The sequence below is a fragment of the Protomyctophum bolini genome (genome assembly GCF_963924005.1).
Source record: "Protomyctophum bolini genome assembly, chromosome: 18".
Lineage (NCBI taxonomy): Eukaryota > Metazoa > Chordata > Actinopteri > Myctophiformes > Myctophidae > Protomyctophum > Protomyctophum bolini.
This window is the reverse complement of record NC_137879.1, coordinates 1,693,158-1,715,206: the sequence shown is the minus strand read 5'-3', so window position 1 is coordinate 1,715,206 and position 22,049 is coordinate 1,693,158. Positions and strand designations below refer to the sequence as shown.

Below are 22,049 nucleotides of genomic sequence, written 5' to 3'. Positions count from 1 at the left end.
CGCACGTCCGGGGTGGTTCGTTCGACCGAGTTCCGAAAGAAATTCCATTTTCATCCACAGGGGGCGCCGCAAACGCGAAAAATGTAACCGTCTGTCGGGATTTCGGCGATTTGGGGGTTTAAATCTCCACCAAATCACTTGCATTTTGGGGGTTAAATCTCCATCCAAATTACTTACACATGCAAACTTCAATTGAAATAAAATAAATGGTTTTTCATTTTCAGGGCAATAAGGCTTTTCATGAGACAACAAAAAAACTAAAATGCAATAGCCTATTATAAAATCCCAGGTTGATATAATACACACAATGTATAGCCTATTATAAAATCCCAGGTTGATATAATACACACACACACACACACACACACACACACACACACACATGCGCACACGCACGTCTGTAAGCCGCCACCCCCCCCCCCCCCCCCCCCCACACACACACCAATGGGAACTGCGCAAGGAGGCCTGGACCCACGCCCACTCCACACGCAACCCTTTCGCTCCTCCCCCACACACACACACAACAATGGGAGCTGCGCAAGGACAGTAGGACGACAGTACGACACAACTCACTTAACCACACACACACACACACAGTGGATTTACCACTCTTTCCACCACACGGATTTAACTGCGCGAGGACACGACGCGCCCAGGAACAACCGAACAACTCACTTACTTGGACAAGACATTACACCACGGCTGTTTGCAGCATTACAGGTAACTAATGTTGATGTAATAAGGGATTAGTTGAGTCATTGATATTATGTCAGTTTACTCACAGCACAGCACTGTTGCTCCTGTCAGCTAGGGTTGACGACAAATATGTGCATGAAATGGATATTCTAGCCGCTGCCTATTATGTATCGGCTCTGGATTGCATGTTGAAAATTAAGTGTGTGTGTGTGTGTGTGTGTGTGTGTGGGGGGGGGGTTGGCTTACAGACGTGCGTGTGTGTGTGTGAAATCCAAATAATTTGGAAGCACTGTCTCTCAGGCAGCTAGGGTTGAGCTGCAGGGTTGAGCAGAAGCTGCTTAACGACGACACTGTCTGTCAGGCGTACTGTATTAAATATAGGACTAATATGTGCATGAAATGGATATTCTAGCTGCTGCCTATTATGTATCGGCTCTGGATCGCATGTTGAAAATTAGTGTGTGTGTGTGGGGGGGGGGGGGTTGGCTTACAGACACGCGTGTGTGTGTGTGTGTGTGAAATCCAAAGAATGTGGAAGCACTGTCTCTCAGGCATAGCTTCCTGCCTGTGGTACAATTGATATGCAAATACACTTCAGTGTGTGTGTGTGGGGGGGGGGGGTTGTTTTTTGTGTTGCTTTAGCATCTTTAGCACAGAAGCTATCAGAAAACGCAAGTTTCTGTCCCAGAAGCTCACGTTAGGTCTGCGCACACTGTACGTTGCCATGGCAACCTGTCATCAAATGCTGCTAACGTTGTGGTCAGCACTGTTAGCATGTGTGCTATCAGGCAAAAGCTGAGATAGATATAAAACTACTGGCCAAAATGTCATACAAAGCACAACACCTAAAATCGGAATGTTATTGTGACCTACAGACCATCATGATTTGCTTGCTGGACCTATAATTAATTTTTTTGCATTAAATTGCCACTCGCCCATATAAATAAAAAGCAAGGTGGCTGCCGATTGCGAGCGGAGAGACGGAGAGAGTAGTGGGGCCTCTGACAACAGCATGAACACAGGGCAGTGTTGCCAGGTTTGCGAATTGTAAGCGAGTTGTTTGTTGTTCCCACATGTAGTACATGCTTCCAAAGTTCACTGATTTAGACCCAGTTAATTTAACATTTAAGTGACTTACAGTTTTTTGATTTTTTTAGTGACGTGACAGAGTTAAGAGATAAGACTGTTTGGGTTCAAGCAGCAATATGGTTAGAGTCCATATATAAGCCTAATGAGGTTCATTAGCAAAAGACTGCGTAGTTAGATACGCGCAGCAATATGGTTAGAGTCCATATTTAGCCTGACGTTTGGTACGCCAGCAGAGATTATTACACTTTCCTTGTAGAGGTCAGTGGCCTCAGTGATGCATCGCAGCTGAGGTTATAAGCCGGATGAATAGCCTACTTTGTCCGCACAACAGCTGTGAGTATACGCTGCAGTCTGTTGTTGTTATAAATCTGTTAGATGTTGTCTAACAGGGTACGTCTGTGAGATAAGCGTACTAAGCCTGTGGTGTGTTTCCCACAGCAAACTTTAGTTACACTCTGGTCATAGTCAAAAGTCACTGCTAGATTTAGCTACCAATTTCAAGGTAGCAGAGATAAGGGCTGGTGTGTGAACACACATCTTTTGAGCATTCCATGTGGTTGTTCATTCTTTTGTGTTGTGTGTTATTTGTCTTGTCGCAAATGGAAAGTCAAAGTTTTTGCCTACCCCCAGAAAGAGGGGTGGACATGTGCAAGTAACGTGACGTTGTGTTTCCCTATCACGCTTTAAGAATACACAGTAGTTGCCACATTCATCCAAGGATGCCAGCATGATAAGGAACTGGGCATATAAGAGTGGTTTAAGTGTTATCCCTGGGGTTTTCATATAACACTGGCATGCTGCTGAGCTACACTCTGTGTATTAAGTGTGAATGGTAAGCGATTACAAAGTTAAAACAACCCCTAACCTAAGGGGGCTGATGGATTGAATAAGTGAAATATTAATCAGTATTCAGTGAGACATGGAGAGTTTCTGTTTCATTTCACCAAATGAGGGTGCAAAATAGCCGGTCTACCAGTGCTATAAATAGCCAAAAAACTGAGTGTTAAGAAAGGTCTCCAGCCTATTAGTTAGAAGGCAGCAGAAGCTGCTATATATACGTAGTGGTTTATATAAGTCAACTACAAATGGATCTGGAGAATTAAGTGGCTAAATGTACCGTGTAAAGTGAATATAGTAATCTAATGTTTTATTAGAACAAATAGATCTATTTAGTCTGCCATGTGAGCTGGAAGAGTGATTACACCAAAACGTACTCCAAAGAAAAGGAAGGCCTTAAAGTAAGGACCAGAAGCGCATATAAAGTTCTGAGAAAGCTGTAAGCGTTTTTGGTTGGTAGAGCCCGTTAGAGACAGGGGTCATCTTTCTGTTCAACATCGTGCCATGGACGGGAGAGCGCTGAGGCGTATCCATGGTAGCCTGTTGATACTTTTCGCCAGCACACTCAGGCCTTATCAGAAGAAGAGGCAATAGCCTATTATAAAATCCCAGGTTGATATAATACACACAATGTATAGCCTATTATAAAATCCCAGGTTGATATAATACACACACACACACACACACACACACACACACACACACACATGCGCACACGCACGTCTGTAAGCCGCCACCCCCCCCCCCCCCCCCCACACACACACCAATGGGAACTGCGCAAGGAGGCCTGGACCCACGCCCACTCCACACGCAACCCTTTCGCTCCTCCCCCACACACACACACAACAATGGGAGCTGCGCAAGGACAGTAGGACGACAGTACGACACAACTCACTTAACCACACACACACACACAGTGGATTTACCACTCTTTCCACCACACGGATTTAACTGCGCGAGGACACGACGCGCCCAGGAACAACCGAACAACTCACTTACTTGGACAAGACATTACACCACGGCTGTTTGCAGCATTACAGGTAACTAATGTTGATGTAATAAGGGATTAGTTGAGTCATTGATATTATGTCAGTTTACTCACAGCACAGCACTGTTGCTCCTGTCAGCTAGGGTTGACGAGAAATATGTGCATGAAATGGATATTCTAGCCGCTGCCTATTATGTATCGGCTCTGGATTGCATGTTGAAAATTAAGTGTGTGTGTGTGTGTGTGTGGGGGGGGGGGGGTTGGCTTACAGACGTGCGTGTGTGTGTGTGAAATCCAAATAATTTGGAAGCACTGTCTCTCAGGCAGCTAGGGTTGAGCTGCAGGGTTGAGCAGAAGCTGCTTAACGACGACACTGTCTGTCAGGCGTACTGTATTAAATATAGGACTAATATGTGCATGAAATGGATATTCTAGCTGCTGCCTATTATGTATCGGCTCTGGATCGCATGTTGAAAATTAGTGTGTGTGTGGGGGGGGGGGGGGTTGGCTTACAGACGCGCGTGTGTGTGTGTGTGTGTGTGAAATCCAAAGAATGTGGAAGCACTGTCTCTCAGGCATAGCTTCCTGCCTGTGGTACAATTGATATGCAAATACACTTCAGTGTGTGTGTGTGGGGGGGGGGGGGGTTGGCGTTAAGTTCAGACCTCAGTCACCACAATGGTTTGCAACATAGCTCTTCCTGACCAATTTGTTTCTAAAAACATCTCTCACCATCATCACCTAAATTCACCTTAGTCATTATGTTATACAGGCTACTTAGAAATTGTACATAACTAGAATCCTAGTTACATTGCAGCGCAATATGGGAAGAAGGAAATTGCGGGAGTTGACAGACTCCACTTCATGTTTCAGCTGTGTTTTTAAACTCAGTAGTGTGCCCTGCACATGTAGTAACGGATGGGTTATAAATTATTATAATAACAGAAAGTGTTTTTTATTTCTCATAAATACGCAAACATGGTGAAACAACTACAGTCACAGAGAGCAGTGCCAAGGTAGCTGCTGCCTGCTAACGATGCAAACAACAGCCTTGCCTGTCGTGTGTGTGTGTTGGGGGGGGGAATAGCACTTATCGGCTGTGGATCGCATGTTGAAAATTAGTGTGTGTGTGTGTGGGGGGGGGGGGGTTGGCTTACAGACGCGCGCGTGTGTGTGTGTGTGTGTGTGTGTGTGTGAAATCCAAAGAATGTGGAAGCACTGTCTCTCAGACATAGCTTCCTGCCTGTGGAACAATTGATATGCAAATACACTTCAGTGTGTGTGTGGGGGGGGGGGGGGGGGTTGGCGTTAAGTTCAGACCTCAGTCACCACAATGGTTTGCAACATAGCTCTTCCTGACCAATTTGTTTCTAAAAACATCTCTCACCATCATCACCTAAATTCACCTTAGTCATTATGTTATACAGGCTACTTAGACATTGTAAATAACTAGAATCCTAGTTACATTGCAGCGCAATATGGGAAGAAGGAAATTGCGGGAGTTGACAGACTCCACTTCATGTTTCAGCTGTGTTTTTAAACTCAGTAGTGTGCCCTGCACATGTAGTAACGGATGGGTTATAAATTATTATAATAACAGAAAGTGTTTTTTATTTCTCATAAATACGCAAACATGGTGAAACAACTACAGTCACAGAGAGCAGTGCCAAGGTAGCTGCTGCCTGCTAACGATGCAAACAACAGCCTTGCCTGTCGTGTGTGTGTGTGGGGGGGGGGAATAGAACTAATTTTCAACATTTTACTGTGTCATAAATATTTACATCTGTAGCCTATATTGTGATTACATTTGACCGTACATTTGACTCTTGTGTTATATTCTTGTGAAATATTCAGTAAAGTATTGTGGTGAAATATTCACCCCAAGTTGATAAGATATGCAGAGAATATAATACCAAGAACCCCCAGTTTGAAATGCATTAGGCCACAGACCCCCATTTGATACCATTTGCTCTCTGGGAAAATCAGGGTCCATTTGGTTCCATTTGTATGCTCTTGGAGTATGATGACTGTGCTAACAGTATTATCATAAAATATGTCTCAGTTTGAAGATTCAAAAAAACATATTTCATATGTGTGAGCTTGTAAAGTAGAATGTTCAACCTAGAGACAGTGTTGCCAAGTCTGATCATTATAAGCTACTTTGGACTTGTTTATCTATTGGTAGTCCTTGACATGGAAATGTTTGAGTTCTACTGCTCTGAAACAACATTAGACAACAAAGTTTGACAGTCAACACTATAATTGATTATTTTAAGACTAATTTCCGGACCATTTCTGATTTACCTACTTTGAACTGGCCTATTAACATTTTTATAGACCTGGTTGCTTGTTTCACTCTCACATCCACGATATGTGGCAACCCTGGTCCCTGGTTTGTTTTGGTTTGCGTGTGGATGTTTTTTGTGTTGCTTTAGCATCTTTAGCACAGAAGCTATCAGAGGCTGCAGCAGCTGCTGCTGTCATGAAAACGCAAGTTTCTGTCCCAGAAGTTCACGTTAGGTCTGCACACACTGTACGTTGCCATGGCAACCTGTCATCAAATGCTGCTAACGTTGTGGTCAGCACTGTTAGCATGTGTGCTATCAGGCAAAAGCTGAGATAGATATAAAACTACTGGCCAAAATGTCATACAAAACACAACACCTAAAATCGGAATGTTATTGTGACCATCATGATTTGCTTGCTGGACCTATAATTCATTTTTTTGCATTAAATTGGCACTCGCCCATATAAATAAAAAGCAAGATGGCTGCCGATTGCGAGCGGAGAGACGGAGAGAGTAGTGGGGCCTGTTAACATTTTCATAGACTTGGTTGCTTGTTTCCCTCTCAGTCAATGTGGCAACCCTAGTGTTGTGTGTCCGTTCCTTCCTATGCTAATGTAGCTTTGCACACAACAGCTAGAAGAATGCAATAAGCTGCTGCCTTCATGTTTAAAAGTATTTTGCGCAATTTATGTCCCCGAATGTATGAATATGGACTTATGGCGCCATCGCTGCCTCTTTCTTTAGTAGTAGTGTTGACAGTTTAGTGTCCTGCGCGCGCACACACACACGCACACACCGCCTCCTGGCCTGAGGGGGTTGGCTATGTCCTTGTGTTCCTGGCTGTGTCCCTACTAGTACTCAAAATAAAATGTCTTTTAAGTTGTCCTAAAATTATACCACATTGCTATTATAATTTTGCCTATTTTGGATAATATGAGTGTCACTGCAGATCTCTTCCATTCTGTGGTTTACTTAACATTTATACTATTTATACTATCTTCATGTTTATTTATTGCTTCACTCCAATTGTACTTTTCCACTGTTATCAAAGTCAATGAAACAAGTTGTCAAAATAGCCTGAATCTTTTTTTTTTGTCACCAGGTCTGCCACCAGTGACTTCATATATTGGGGTAAGTTAATTCATTCTTATTTAGAGACTACTTATATTTAACGGTAAGTACATTAATTATTAGGTCGTTGAATACTACATATATTTAACGGCAAGTAAATATACAGTAAGTACATTTCTGATTAGTTAACGACTACATATTTAGAGGTAAATTGTGATCATTATATTGTCCCATAACATTGTGACATCATGCCTCGTCCAAATAAGAAATCGGCAGCTAAAAAGAGATTCCATCTTAATATCCGTGCTAAGGCCAACCTTTCACAATTGCCAAACGGTAACGCTTCAGTCGAGGAACTCGATGCAAATAAACAGCCAATTTCTCCACTCGTGGTGCCTTCTCCAAAAAAAGCGCGGCTACATGATGTTAATGAACAAGACGGTGGTGTGCAGGCCATGGACCTTTCCCACAGTGACCCTGTAGAAGAACCACTCGTTTCACAACCCACTATGATATCTGTGCAAGCATCCAGAAGCCAGGATCATATTTCATATAACGAAGATTCAAGGAATAATCAGTGCACATGCATGTCTCTCACATTTCTGGCAAAGCAAAGTGAGGGACTTCAGTTGAAGAAAGAGGATCTCAACAAGATACTGGACATGGGCGACGTTCTGTATAGAAGAACAATCGAAACACTAAAAAGACGGAAACTGTTTCAGTTCAATTTGCTGTCAATGGAGGAAACACCTCTCCATGTGGAAACGGAACACAATCACTACTCTGTGATCAGATCTAGTAGAGTAGAGATGGGATACATCAGAGAATTGGGACCGACTAGACATCAGAGTTGGTTTTTGAATCTTCATTCAAGACTCCAGTGTTTGTCTGCAAATGTGACTCATGCACTGCTTACAATAACGCCATTAACAATTGCTGTATTTAGAGACGCATTAGGAAGATATGGCATGTTTGACCCGCACAGCAGAAATGCTGATGGCTTACCTGTAGGTCGAGGAGGAACCGCAGTAATGCTCACATTCACTCACTTGGATGATCTGATCGCTAAAATTGAAGATGTAACTGCCAGCGTACATGCCAATACGATTGACAGATTGCAGTTTGACTTCATGCCAGTGACATTTGTACAGACAAATGCCTCATCACCCCATGTAGACACAAATTCCCCGTCACCCTCAACTAGCAGGCATGAAACAAACACTAGTCCATCATGCACCAAGCCTTCTCTGCAATCAGGCATTTCATCGTCCACACAAGTGAGGTCCAACACTTCATCTGACACTTTTCACAAACTGAACAAAAGCCGCCAACAAAAACAGAGAAGAAAAACACATTCACAGAAACCGACAAACTCAATTGAATATATTAGGACCAGGAATAAGGAATATATGCAGAAGTACAGGAAAAAGAGGTGCATCATAGATGCAGTATTCAAGGCTAAGCAAAAAGGATACAACAGCGCATACTTCCGAAGCAAATACAGCAAAGATCTGGATTTCAGAGGAAAGGATCTGCAGAAGCAAAAAACAGAGGTGTTCAAAGGGAAGCACAAGGCTTACGACAAAATTAGGTACAAAACAAATGAGGCGTTCAAAGACAAGAAGAAGGCTAATAACAACATTATGTACAAAACAAATCAGGCTTTCAAAGACAAGCAAAAGGCTTACGACAAAATTAGGTACAATACAGATGAGGGGTTCAGAGCGAAGCGTAAAGCTAACAACAGAATTAGGTACAATACAGATGAGGGGTTCAGAGCGAAGCGTACAGCTAATAACAAAATTAGGTACAATACAGATGAGGGGTTCAGAGAAAAGGTCAGGAAACAAATGAACGTCTACATGGCCTACAAATGCAAAACGGACGTGTTCTTCAAAATGCGTCGTCACATCCGTCAAGCCTTAAAATTAAAAAAAAGGTACATTGAGTTATGTAGAATGCAGCTCAGATTTCAGGTTGAAGACAAGAAAGCAAGGAAAGCTTTAAAAGAAAAGCATCTCCAAGAGAGCTGTATAGCTAACTTCCATGCAGATATAGAAGGTGGACCAACATATGTGTGCACAACATGTCACCGGGCGCTGTTCTCTAATCAAGTAGTTGTTTGTCACCGTGAAAAGTACACAAAAAACCCTGACGTAGTTAAAGCATGCTTGACTAAAACATATGTTCATGTCTGTGACAATGAATGTGGAGGCCCAGCAGAATGCATGGTACCGAAAGAAAGACATACAGAGTGGATATGTCAATGCTGTAAGAGAATTGTATCAGCAGGTAGAATGCCAGACATAGCTGTTGCAAACGACTTGGAGCTAGCAGACATTCCTCCAGAGCTTTGCCAATTAAATGTTCTTGAAAGACAAATGATAGCATTAGACATCCCATTTGCCAAGATTTTTACTCTCCCTAAAGGTAAACAAGGAGCTGTACTTGGTGCTGTTGTGTGTGTACCATCAAATGTTGAAACCACCGTAAACGTCTTACCTAGAAACCTCGATTCATCTGGCTTGTACAGAGTGAAGTTGAAGCGACGTCTGCGATACAAGGGCCATCATTTGTTTCACACTGTCAACATGAGGAGTGTGGTTCTGGCTCTGAAGAAACTCATCCAGACACATCCAGGCTACAGTAACATCAAATGCCGAGATGATGACAGTATCATTGATGAAGCTGTAACAGAACTAGCCGCTTTTGAACAGACAGCCACAGACTTACACATGGATAGTGTTGATGACGCCGAAATGATGGAGGCGGTTGATTCTTTTGAAGCTCTTGACTCATCACAAACAGTAGATCAGCATCCACCCAGTATTGAACATGAGCAAGATGTACTAAGACCTGGCCATGGCCTAGACAGTTGTTTGCAACCTGACGACATTGGGCAGGACATGATGACATATGGAGATGGTATATTCACCATAGCCCCAGCGGAAGGAAACAAGCCTGTCAGTTACACTACAGTCCCTAACCTCGAAGCGAGGGCCTTCCCTACATTGTTTCCCACTGGGAAGAACACATTTGATAGGAAGAGAAAGGTCAAACTCTCCCCTAGCAGGTACTTCAACACGAGACTTTTCGGTGCTGACGCACGTTTTTCAAGAGACCAAACTTATCTGTTCTTTGCACAGTTTGTCACAGAGACACACTTGGCAAAAAACGCAATTCATATCCACATGAGAAAAGGCAAACCCCAAACCAAAGATGGTCGCCGCATAGATAATAAGATGTTGCAGAACAAGTCTGAAGTTGAAAGACTTGTAAGAAACCGAGACGCAACTAGATTTATGTCGCCAATGAGGGGGACTCCAGCTTTCTGGCAAAAGACCAGGTTGGATTTGTTTGCCATGGTCCGTCAGTTGGGTCCACCCACCTTCTTTTTGACAATAAGTGCAGCCGAGTTTAGATGGCCAGAGATTATAAAGGCAATCAAAGCACAGCAAGGCCAGATAGTTGACTTCGACAAGCTGGACTGGAATGACAAATGCGACATTCTCAGAAGCAATGCAGTAACCACCATGCGCATGTTTGACAAGCGAGTTTCTTCGTATTACAGGAATGTGCTGTGGTCTGACGCTCATCCAATTGGCCGCGTCATAGATTGGTTCCATCGCGTTGAATATCAAAGCAGAGGCTCCGCCCATCTCCATTGTTTAATGTGGATAGCCGACGCCCCCGTGTATGGGGTAGACTCAGACGATAAGATTTGCGAGTTTGCAGACCGGTACATTCACTGCCAGCTGCCTGATCCGAACGAAGATCCCATACTCTACAAAATTGTCACAGAGGTTCAAATGCACAGTAGAAACCATACCAAATCATGTAAGAAAGGTCACAAGACATGCAGGTTTGGATTCCCAAAGCCCCCAGTGGACAAAACAAGGATCACAAACCCCAGGCCAATTGTTCCAATTCAGGAAGAACTTGAAGTTCAGGCGGGAAAGGCCTCTGCAAAACCCTTAGGCAAAAAACATACGGCACAGACACAAGCCGCTATAGCAAAACTCAAACCACTGTTTGATATGCTGTTTGATAGCACGTCAGAAGTGACTGACCTTTCAGACTTGCTGGCAAAGTGCAATTTGACTCCAGCAGAATATGAAGAGTGTATTGACAACGTCAGGAAGACGCATGTCCTCTTGATGAAGCGTGGAGTAAAGGACGGCTATGTAAATAACTACAACCCAGTTTTACTGAAGGCCTGGAATGCAAACCTAGATATCCAGTTTGTCCTAGACCACTATGTTTGCATCTCCTACATGCTGGGCTACATATCCAAGGCAGAACATGAGATGGACGAACTGCTCAATCAATTAGTGAAAAGCCTAGACAAAGACAAAGTGCACGACAGAAATGCGATGAACCAATTGGTTCACGCCTATGTCAAGAACAGGCAGGTTAGTGCACAGGAGGCAGTCGCCCGGACTTGCAGTTTGAAATTGAAATCATGCTCCCGTCAAGTTATCTTTCTCCCCGTAGATGACAATGCCATGAAAATGAGCCTTCCGCTCGCCGCGCTGCAGCAAAGAGATGACGATTCGGAACATGTATGGATGACAGGAATTCTAGATCGATACAATGCCAGACCAAATACCCCCGAGTTTGACAACATGTGTCTAGCTACATTTGCATCCGAATACAGGGTAGTGTATGGTGACCAAGCTAAAAAGCAGGATTGCGTAAAGCTCTCTGGGAACCTGGGAACCATTAAGAAGCGCAAACGCCTTCAACACGCCGCCGTCATCCGATATGCCACATTTTCTGAACAGAAAGAACCGGAGAAATACTATGGCGCACTGCTTAAAGTGTACCTTCCCCATCGCTACCAAACGACGCTTAAAACCAAAAAGTTCCCCTCTTACACAGAGTTCTATTACAATGCGTCTGTCAGATTACCTGGAACAGATGAGATTTGGGAAGCACATGCAATTGTTGCTAGGAACAGGGAGAAGTTTGAGAAACACGGTGACGCCATAGAAAAAGCCATGGAGGAGTTCCTCCAGAATGGCCCTAGTGAAGACGCGTGGGCTGACATTGCAGCAGAAAATGAGCTCGATCAATTAGCATGTCTTGCCCAACTAGATGAAATTCCCCTAGATGAGGAACGAGACGACATACCAGAGTTCAGTGCTCAGGAAGTGCCTAATGCTGCACATGTTGCTGTATTGGCTCCACCGGTGAGCCTGGATCATCTGCGCACAATGTGTAGAAACCTCAACCAGACACAAGCCTCCATTTTTCACTCTATACGTGACTGGTGCTTGGATAGCGTAAATGAGCAGAACCCTGAGCAGTTCTTTTACTTTGTTACTGGAGGTGCTGGAACTGGCAAATCTCACCTGATTAATTGCGTCCACGGTGAGGCAACGAGAATTCTACATAGACTCCCTAGACTCTTTGAAGACAGTGATCCATCTACTCCCACAGTACTGCTGTCTGCGTTCACAGGAACCGCAGCTTACAACATCTCAGGGAACACTCTGCACTCCCTGTTGAAGTTGCCCAGAACCCTTAAACCCCCCTACACATGCTTGGGAAATAGATTAGATGACGTGCGAGCAAAGCTAGGGAATGCACAGATCATCATCATTGATGAGCTCTCGATGATTTCCAAATACTTGTTTGCCTTCGTCCACTGGAGACTGCAAGAAATCAAAGGCAGTAAGATGCCATTCGGAGGCATGTCGGTCCTTGCAGTAGGTGACTTTCACCAGCTCCCTCCAACGTCGCAAGGGAAACCGCTGTGCGTTCTCGAGGAATGCTTACCGGACTTTTTCCACGAACACTTACAGAGGATCACGTTAACCGAGATCATGCGACAGAAAGATGATGTGCCCTATGCACAACTTCTCAATCGGCTGAGAGTCAAAGGTAAGAAGGATCAGCTGAGTGATGCAGACAGAGATCTGCTTGCTCAGAGAGTGACTGAACCTGACCAATGTCCCAAGGATGTTGTGCACATCTTTGCAACGAACAAAGAAGTTGCTGCGCACAACATGAAGTCCTTGTCTGACCTTCACACACACATTGTTGACATACCTGCGTTAGATTACAGGAGAGATGAGCGTAATCACCAAATGACTTGTCTTAACAGAGTCTGTACAGGACAGCAAAAGGACCTTATTGACAATTTGAAAGTTGCAGAAGGGGCCCCTGTCATGATCATTAGGAACATAGATGTGGAAGATGGCCTTGTCAACGGGACATTTGGCAAGATTGATAGTGTAGAGTATCTGGTGAACCAAGACGGCACTACGGTAGCCAAGCTTTGGCTTATGCTAGACAAGCCTGGTGCTGGGCTGAAATATCGCAGTGGAACACCTGGCGATAACAGAGTGTACATCATGAGGATGGAGGAATACCTGAGCGACCAAAGAGTGATTCGCAGGCAATTTCCCATCAAGTTAGCATATGCTTGCACAGCTCACAAAGTCCAAGGCATGACTGTGCAATCCGCAGTGGTTTCCTTGAAACGGATCTTCCAACCAGGAATGGCCTACGTTGCCCTCAGTAGGACAACGTCGTTACAAGGATTGCACATCATTGACTTTGATGAGAAGAAAATTTACTGTGATCCGGAAATCACAGCCGCCATAGAATCCATGAAAACCGCTTCACTGGACGGTGTCATGCCACTGTTAACATTTCGAGAGAGGACCGACCAAGCGCAAACGCTGACTATTGTCCATCACAACACGCAAAGCTTAAGGGCTCACATTCAAGACATCAGGCAACATCACGAATTGCCACTTGCAGATGTCCTGTGCTTGACAGAAACTCATCTCACTGGCAATACTGTGGATGAGAATCTGCAATTGCATGGCTACACCATGTTCAAACGCAACAGAGACGTGTCGTATGCTAACCTTCCTGACCGTGCAGAACAGAACTGCGGCGGCGTGGCTGTGTATGTGAAGGACCATTTCCAGGCTAGTGAAAGGCAGTATATTTCCAATGTGACAAACCTTGAGTTTGTGGTTGTAAAGATCGAGTCCCCTGTCAAGCTTCTAATAGCTACAGTGTACAGACCACCAGGTTACGGTAAACCGTTCCTGGACAACCTGAAGTCCCTCCTGGACGCCTTAGAAATTATGGACCACCATCCCGTCGTACTCTGTGGAGATTTTAACGAAGATCTACTGAGTGGTTTCGGTGGTCCCGTAAGCAGGTTGCTAGAGTCCCGAGGTTATGCGCAACTCATTAAGGAGCCAACCACAGAAAAGAACACGCTGTTGGATCACATGTACATCTCCAGACCACAACAATGTCGACAGTCTGGAGTGCTACGGACTTACTATAGCTACCACAATCCTGTGTATTGCATATTATCCTCCGAACATGACTAGTGTAGTGCAGGGAAACGTCTTCAGTTGGTTTTAAATGTGTATTATAAATACACTTAACTGTTGTCTCGGTTGCAGGACTCCACCGCGAGTGTCAGCCTGTTGAAAACCTTTGTTACTTACTTATTTATCCCCATTGCGCCGGCTGGCACATAGGGCAGCAACAAAGTTCCTCCACTTGTATTTGTCTTTGGCAATCTAACTCTTGGTATTGCGTTGATGTCCATTCTGAGCACATGGCCAGGTTCACCTGCCATTATTTTAGGCCACAATATGTGCAGGATCTTTCGCAGCCATGATGTGTGGAAGGTGGATAATTTGTGGATGTCATTTTCTATTTTCCATCATTCTTCACAGCCTAGGGTAGTTTGTGGCGGGCCTCGTATTAAGTTCGTTCTGACCTTGTGATGTTAAATGTCATTGCAATACCAATTTTACTTCAGATTATAATTCATATTATGGCCTTGTTTTCTGCAGGTCTACATGTTAGTCACTCTGGATCAAGAGCGTCTGCTAAATGCCAAAATTGTAGTGTAGTCCTATGGAAAACGCTTTGGGTTGGTTTTGAATCTGTATTATACATACAATTAACTGTAAACTGTACATCACCTAAAAAATGGTGGACGCCAGAGATGACACAGGTTAGTAGGATGAACTTCCATGTTCGTCTCCGACAGTGGCAGGCTCTGGTGCCATCAAAAAGATCATATCAAACCAGTTCTTTATGCACTTATTGGTACAAATCCTGATATGACCTGCTCCCCTTCCAACCGACCCATTGCTTTTCTTGAATGTTCTATAGTACAATTTAAGCATTAAGCAGACTCTCTTAATCCAAAGTGATTTACACTAAGCAAAAACAAAGCATGGCATACATCACAAATAGTAGTTATCAAGAACATGTGTAAACTAAGGACGTAACAGTAGAGTATATCATGAAACAATATATGTCAGTTTAATCTTTGCAACACAATGAGCCACTCTAATTGTTTTACCGTAAGTGCAGTGTTTTGTGTGTACCTGTACCATACTACAGTGAGTCTGTGCCTGTGGCATACTTTGACCTTGTGATGTTAAATGTCATAGCAATACAATTTTTTATGGCCTTGTTTTGTTTTTAACACTTGCAGGTCTACATGTTAGTCGTTCTGGATCAAGAGCGTCTGCTAAATGCCAACATTGTAGTGTAGTCCTATGGAAAACGCTTTGGGTTGGTTTTGAATCTGTATTATACATACAATTAACTGTAAACTGTACATCACCTAAAAAATGGTGGACGCCAGAGATGACACAGGTTAGTAGGATGAACTTCCATGTTCGTCTCCGACAGTGGCAGGCTCTGGTGCCATCAAGCAAAGGTCAAATCAAACCAATTCTTTATGCACTTATTGGTACAAATCCTGATATGACCTGCTCCCCTTGCAACCGACCCATTGCTTTTCTTGAATGTTCTATAGTACAATTTAAGCATTAAGCAGACTCTCTTAATCCAAAGTGATTTACACTAAGCAAAAACAAAGCATGACAAACATCACAAATAGTACTCTAATTGTATTACCTTAACTGCAGTGTTTTGAGTGTGTATCTGTACAACACTGCAGGTGGGTGTGTGCCTGTAGCATACTTGAGTCCAATGTATTAATACCTCTACGCTATAGACATTTTTATAAAGACAATTACTTTTATTTTTACTCAAACTGGACTAAAACCATTTAAGTTTCCGTCAACTAATATTACGAAAACACACTAAAACCCTAAAGAGTTTTCGCCCACTAAAACTATCAAAAATAGATATGAGTAAGGTGAGGATATCCGATGTAATAAGGAGTGTCAGTGTTATGGCTTTTTGTGTTTAACACTTTTGCTTTCCAAGTGTAGATGGTAAGTAATGCATTTATATTTATGTGCTGAATCGTTTGCATTTGTTAGAAAAATAACACTTCTTTCTCTATTTTTCAGAAGCTGTTGAGTGATTCTGCAGTGCTGACAGATGTTTGTTTTTTTTGCCTTTAACCTTTTATACTTTTCAGGATTTCTTTATTGTTCATTGCATTCCATTTAGGTTGCAGCTCATGAACCTGTAGTAGTCAATTTGTATAAGCTCCCATAATATTGGCCATCCCTGAATTTAATAACACACACACACACACACACACACACACACACACACACACACACACACACACACTAACATAAAATGATTATCTCTAACAAATACTTAACACCATTTTGCATTGTATACTGCTTGTTCATGAGCCACTACCTTCTATTTGCATGTTCATGTCATAATGTTTTTACTTACCATTTGTTTTTAGGGCTGTAACACTTTATTGGACTAAAGTAATTTGAGTTTAATCAGAACATGGTTAAAATATTTCTAAACTTTAAATAATGTATTAATAAAATAATGGCTTAACAGAATACAGAATTATTTATTTAAAAAAATCCTATTTGAACATTGGAGACAAATAAACTACCTTTAAATAGGCTTAAGTGCTGAATTATACTAATACATTTTCTCAATATAGTTGCAACCCTATAGTTTTTACCTATCTTTCAGAAAGTTACATTTATTAGCTTGTAGAATATATTTTCCAGAAGCTTGCTTGATCGCCTTTTTAACAAAGGGGTCGGTGGAAGAACTTTTCCCTGTGCACTCCTAAATTGGCTGAAATAGGAGGCAGGTTTTTTGCTTCACTCTGGAAAATGTTTAATTTAGTCAATGTTACAATATAACTTTAGATAATAGTAGTCATATTAACCATTATAACATCAATAACCTAAGATATTGACAATAAAACAAACTGTTTAATGGCATCATACTTACCATTATATATAACTTTAATTTGCCTAATACTATATAAAGTACTGTTTCTTTCATTAAAGTTACAAATAATACATTCTTGTTAATAAACAGCTTAAACTATATCTGCTGTGCTTTGTCTCTACTTATTTCTACTATGTGTTTGAAATGTGAATCTATATGTTTGGTAATTGATTGACTATTCAGCATCATGAAAACACCCTAGAGTGACATTTCACATGCTTGATGACATTTAGAATTGTTTGCCTTCTATAGATTGTTAATGGTATGGTCACATACATAAATGCAAATTATAAAAATTGCATGTGCAAGTTAGCATCTGGCAGTTTCTACATACTGGGGACCCATCCTTAACATTTCTAATATAAATGTCAAGTAACTGAACTATAATGTTGTTTGTCTATGATTCAGGTTACTTATCTGGGCTAAACGTACTGTTCATGTAACTATACATTACCATACAATCCCATGACTCCCATTTACCATAATATATAATGCTTACAATTATAACAACCATATATATATATATATATATACACACACACACAAACACATCATCAATAGTATTTATTTCCGGGACATTTGATCATACAATACACAAAATAATAAGCATTCAATCCAGCCATTGACCAGCTTGAAATGGATAGACAATGGTTCCACTTGTATTATAAGGTGAGACATTCACTAGTACACTCTTTAGTTACAGACAAAACAATGTACATTTCCATGCATTCAATTAAATTCCATTGCTTAAAAAGAAGGATGTAAAGACGCATCTTCATATGGGAAGCAGCAGCCCATTTCCACCATGATGGATTTTCCGCCATTTTTAATTTTGTCCAAAACACACTTTTTGCTTTTCCCACTACACATTTTGTCCAAATGTCACATAAATCGGCACACGTGACCTCTGGACCCATCCCATTAAAAAACCAATTTCGATAGTGCGTGTCGTTCGCCCGTAACCGTCGTCCGAAGTCAGTAGGAGGGGCCTATATCACGAAAAACGCCATAAATCACGAACGGAACGTCCAATCCATCCAGAATTCGAATTGCACGTCCGGGGTGGTTCGTTCGACCGAGTTCCGAAAGCAATTCCATTTTCATCCACAGGGAGCGCCGCAAACGCGATATATGTAACCGTCTGTCGGGAAAACATGAATTTCGGGGGTCACATCCCCTCAGAATTACTTACACGCGACCTGAGACGTGACTCGAAACCGTAGCAGGCCGGCCAGATCAGCGGGAGGGGTATACATGCAAGCCGCCGCGGCAACCACACTCTGCAATTTTTCAAAATTGCGACCTTTCTAGTTATTAGTGTGGTTGCCCCAAGGGGCAACCAGACTCTTGTAAGTGTAACACTTTATTATTATTCTCTCCACTACTGGAGTAAGACAAAGTTGTAAGACAAAGTTTGGCGCCCTACAACAACAAGAAGTTTTGACTGTACGCACTTGAGCCATATGTCAAATTGACCGGAAAAATCGGGAATCGACCGCTTGTACTGTGCGAAGAGAAATGTTGTATATTTTATTTGATATGAATTTATTAGTGAATTAAATTTCCCCATTGACATGAATGGGGAAATGCAAAAAAACACATTCAAGTATTTTTCCCTCTGGGACTGTAAGCACTATAGTTACAAAACTTTCAGGGATATTTCCTAATTATCACTAAAATTAATTAAAAATATAATTTTTTAGGTCGGCCTCATGGTGGCGCTATAACATCCCACTTTACCTTTTGGCTCATAACTCTTGAACCGTAGGTCGTAAAATCACAATTATTTTTACCCTGGATTCCTTGGGTCATGACGCATCTCCCCATATAGGCCACGCCCTTTTCCGCCATGATGGATTTTCCGCCATTTTGAATTTTGTCCAAAACACACTTTTTGCTTTACCCACTACAGATTTTGTCCAAATGTCACAGAAATCGGCACACGTGATCTCTGGACCCACTCGATTGAAAAACCGACTTCAGAATTTCGATAGTGCGTGTCGTTCGGCCGTAACCGTCGTCCGAAGTCAGTAGGAGGGGCCTATATCACGAAAAACGCCATAAATCACGAACGGAATGTCCAATCCCTCCAACATTCGAATCGCACGTCCGGGGTGGTTCGTTCGACCGAGTTCCGAAAGCAATTCCATTTTCATCCACAAGGGGCGCCGCAAACGCGATAAATGTAACCGTCTGTCGGGAAAACATGCATTTCGGGCAGTAGGAGGGGCCTATATCACGAAAAACGCCATAAATCACGAACGGAATGTCCAATCCCTCCAACATTCGAATCGCACGTCCGGGGTGGTTCGTTCGACCGAGTTCCGAAAGCAATTCCATTTTCATCCACAAGGGGCGCCGCAAACGCGATAAATGTAACCGTCTGTCGGGAAAACATGCATTTCGGGGGTCGAATCCCCTCCGAATGACTTACACGCGACCTGAGACGTGACTCGAAACCGTAGCAGGCCGGCGATATCAGCGGGAGGGGTATATATGTAAGCCGCCGCGGCAACCACACTCTGCAATTTTTCAAAATTGCGACCTTTCTAGTTAGTGTGGTTGCCCTAAAGGGGCAACCAGACTCTTGTATCTCTAACACTTTATTATTATTCTCTCCACTACTGGAGTAAGACAAAGTTTGTAAGACAAAGTTTGGCGCCCTACAACAACAAGAAGTTTTGACTGCACGCACTTGAGCCATATGTCAAATTGACCGGAAAAATCGGGAATCGAGCGCTTGTACTGTGCGAAGAGAAATGTTGTATATTTTATTTGATATGAATTTATTAGTGAATTAAATTTCCCCATTGACATGAATGGGGAAATGCAAAAAAACACATTCAAGTATTTTTCCCTCTGAGACTGTAAGCACTATAGTTACAAAACTTGCAGGGATATTTCCTAATTATCACTAAAATTATTTAAAAATATACTTTTTTAGGTCGGCCTCATGGTGGCGCTATAACATCCCACTTTACCTTTTGGCTCATAACTCTTGAACCGTAGGTCGTAAAATCAAAATTATTTTTACCATGGATTCCTTGGGTCATGACGCATCTCCCCGTATAGGCCACGCCCTTTTCCGCCATGATGGATTTTCCGCCATTTTGAATTTTGTCCAAAACACACTTTTTGCTTTACCCACTACAGATTTTGTCCAAATGTCACAGAAATCGGCACACGTGACCTCTGGACCCACACGATTAAAAAACCGACTTCAGACTTTCGATAGTGCGTGTCGTTCGGCCGTAACCGTCGTCCGAAGTCAGTAGGAGGGGCCTATATCACGAAAAACGCCATAAATCACGCACGGAATGTCCAATCCATCCGAAATTCGAATCGCGTGTCCGGGGTGGTTCGTTCGACCGAGTTCCGAAAGCAATTCCATTTTCATCCACAGGGGGCGCCGCAAACGCGATATATGTAACCGTCTGTCGGGAAAACATGAATTTCGGGGGTCACATCCCCTCAGAATGACTTACACGCGACCTGAGACGTGACTCGAAACCGTTGCAGGCCGGCGATATCAGCGGGAGGGGTATATATGTGAGCCGCCGCGGCAACCACACTCTGCAATTTTTCAAAATTGCGACCTTTCTAGTTATTCACTCCACTACTGGAGTAAGACAAAGTTTGGCGCCCTACAACAACAAGAAGTTTTGACTGTACGCACTTGAGCCATATGTCAAATTGACCGGAAAAATCGGGAATCGACCGCTTGTACTTTGCTAAGAGAAATGTTGTATATTTTATTTGATATGAATTTATTAGTGAATTAAATTTCCCCATTGACATGAATGGGGAAATGCAAAAAAACACATTCAAGTATTTTTCCCTCTGAGACTGTAAGCACTATAGTTACAAAACTTTCAGGGATATTTCCTAATTATCACTAAAATTAATTAAAAATATAATTTTTTAGTTCGGCCTCATGGTGGCGCTATAACAGCCCACTTCACCTTTCGGCTCATAACTCTTGCACCGTAGCTCGGAAAATCAAAATTATTTCCCCCCTGGATTCCTTGGGTCATGACGCATCTCCCCATATAGGCCACGCCCTTTTCCGCCATGATGGATTTTCCGCCATTTTGAATTTTGTCCAAAACACACTTTTTGCTTTTCCCACTACAGATTTTGTCCAAATGTCACAGAAATCGGCACACGTGACCTCTGGACCCACACGATTAAAAAACCGACTTCGGAATTTAGATAGTGCGTATCGTTCGGCCGTAACCGTCGTCCGAAGTCAGTAGGAGGGGCCTATATCACGAAAAACACCATAAATCACGAACGGAACGTCCAATCCATCCGGAATTCGAATCGCACGTCCGGGGTGGTTCGTTCGACCGAGTTCCGAAAGCAATTCCATTTTCATCCACAGGGGGCGCCGCAAACGCGATATATGTAACCGTCTGTCGGGAAAACATGAATTTCGGGGGTCACATCCCCTCAGAATTACTTACACGCGACCTGAGACGTGACTCGAAACCGTAGCAGGCCGGCGAGATCAGCGGGAGGGGTATACATGTAAGCCGCCGCGGCAACCACACTCTGCAATTTTTCAAAATTGCGACCTTTCTAGTTATAATCATTGTACTGAAGCATTCATTCAAGCTTGTTTACGTAAATGCATTCATAACTAGTGATTGTTTTACAAGCAGTGGAGGTTTTAAAATGTTCTTTACACCGTGCTGTCTCCAACACTTAGATGTGGTTCTGTGTGCAGTGAAGCACACAGCGCTGTCAGGCTGACCACATTGACACATTGTTAAACAAGGAAACTAAATGTCTCTCTACAAATGCCCAAACCACATGCTTATGCTATGCCCCGTGGAGCATGCACATGGCACGCACACACACACACACACACACACACACACACACACACACACA

General features: G+C 42.8%; 1 protein-coding gene and 1 long non-coding RNA gene across 2 annotated transcripts in view; one reads left to right on the top strand and one right to left on the bottom strand.

Annotated features, from left to right (window-relative positions):
- The window catches only part of LOC308332990 (uncharacterized protein), a 205,463-nt gene that overhangs the window by 134,992 nt on the left and 48,422 nt on the right, over nt 1–22,049 (top strand). The window lies entirely within an intron of this gene.
- Nucleotides 1–22,049, bottom strand: part of LOC308332997 — a 178,711-nt gene that overhangs the window by 135,038 nt on the left and 21,624 nt on the right. The gene's annotated exons all lie outside the window — the stretch shown is intronic.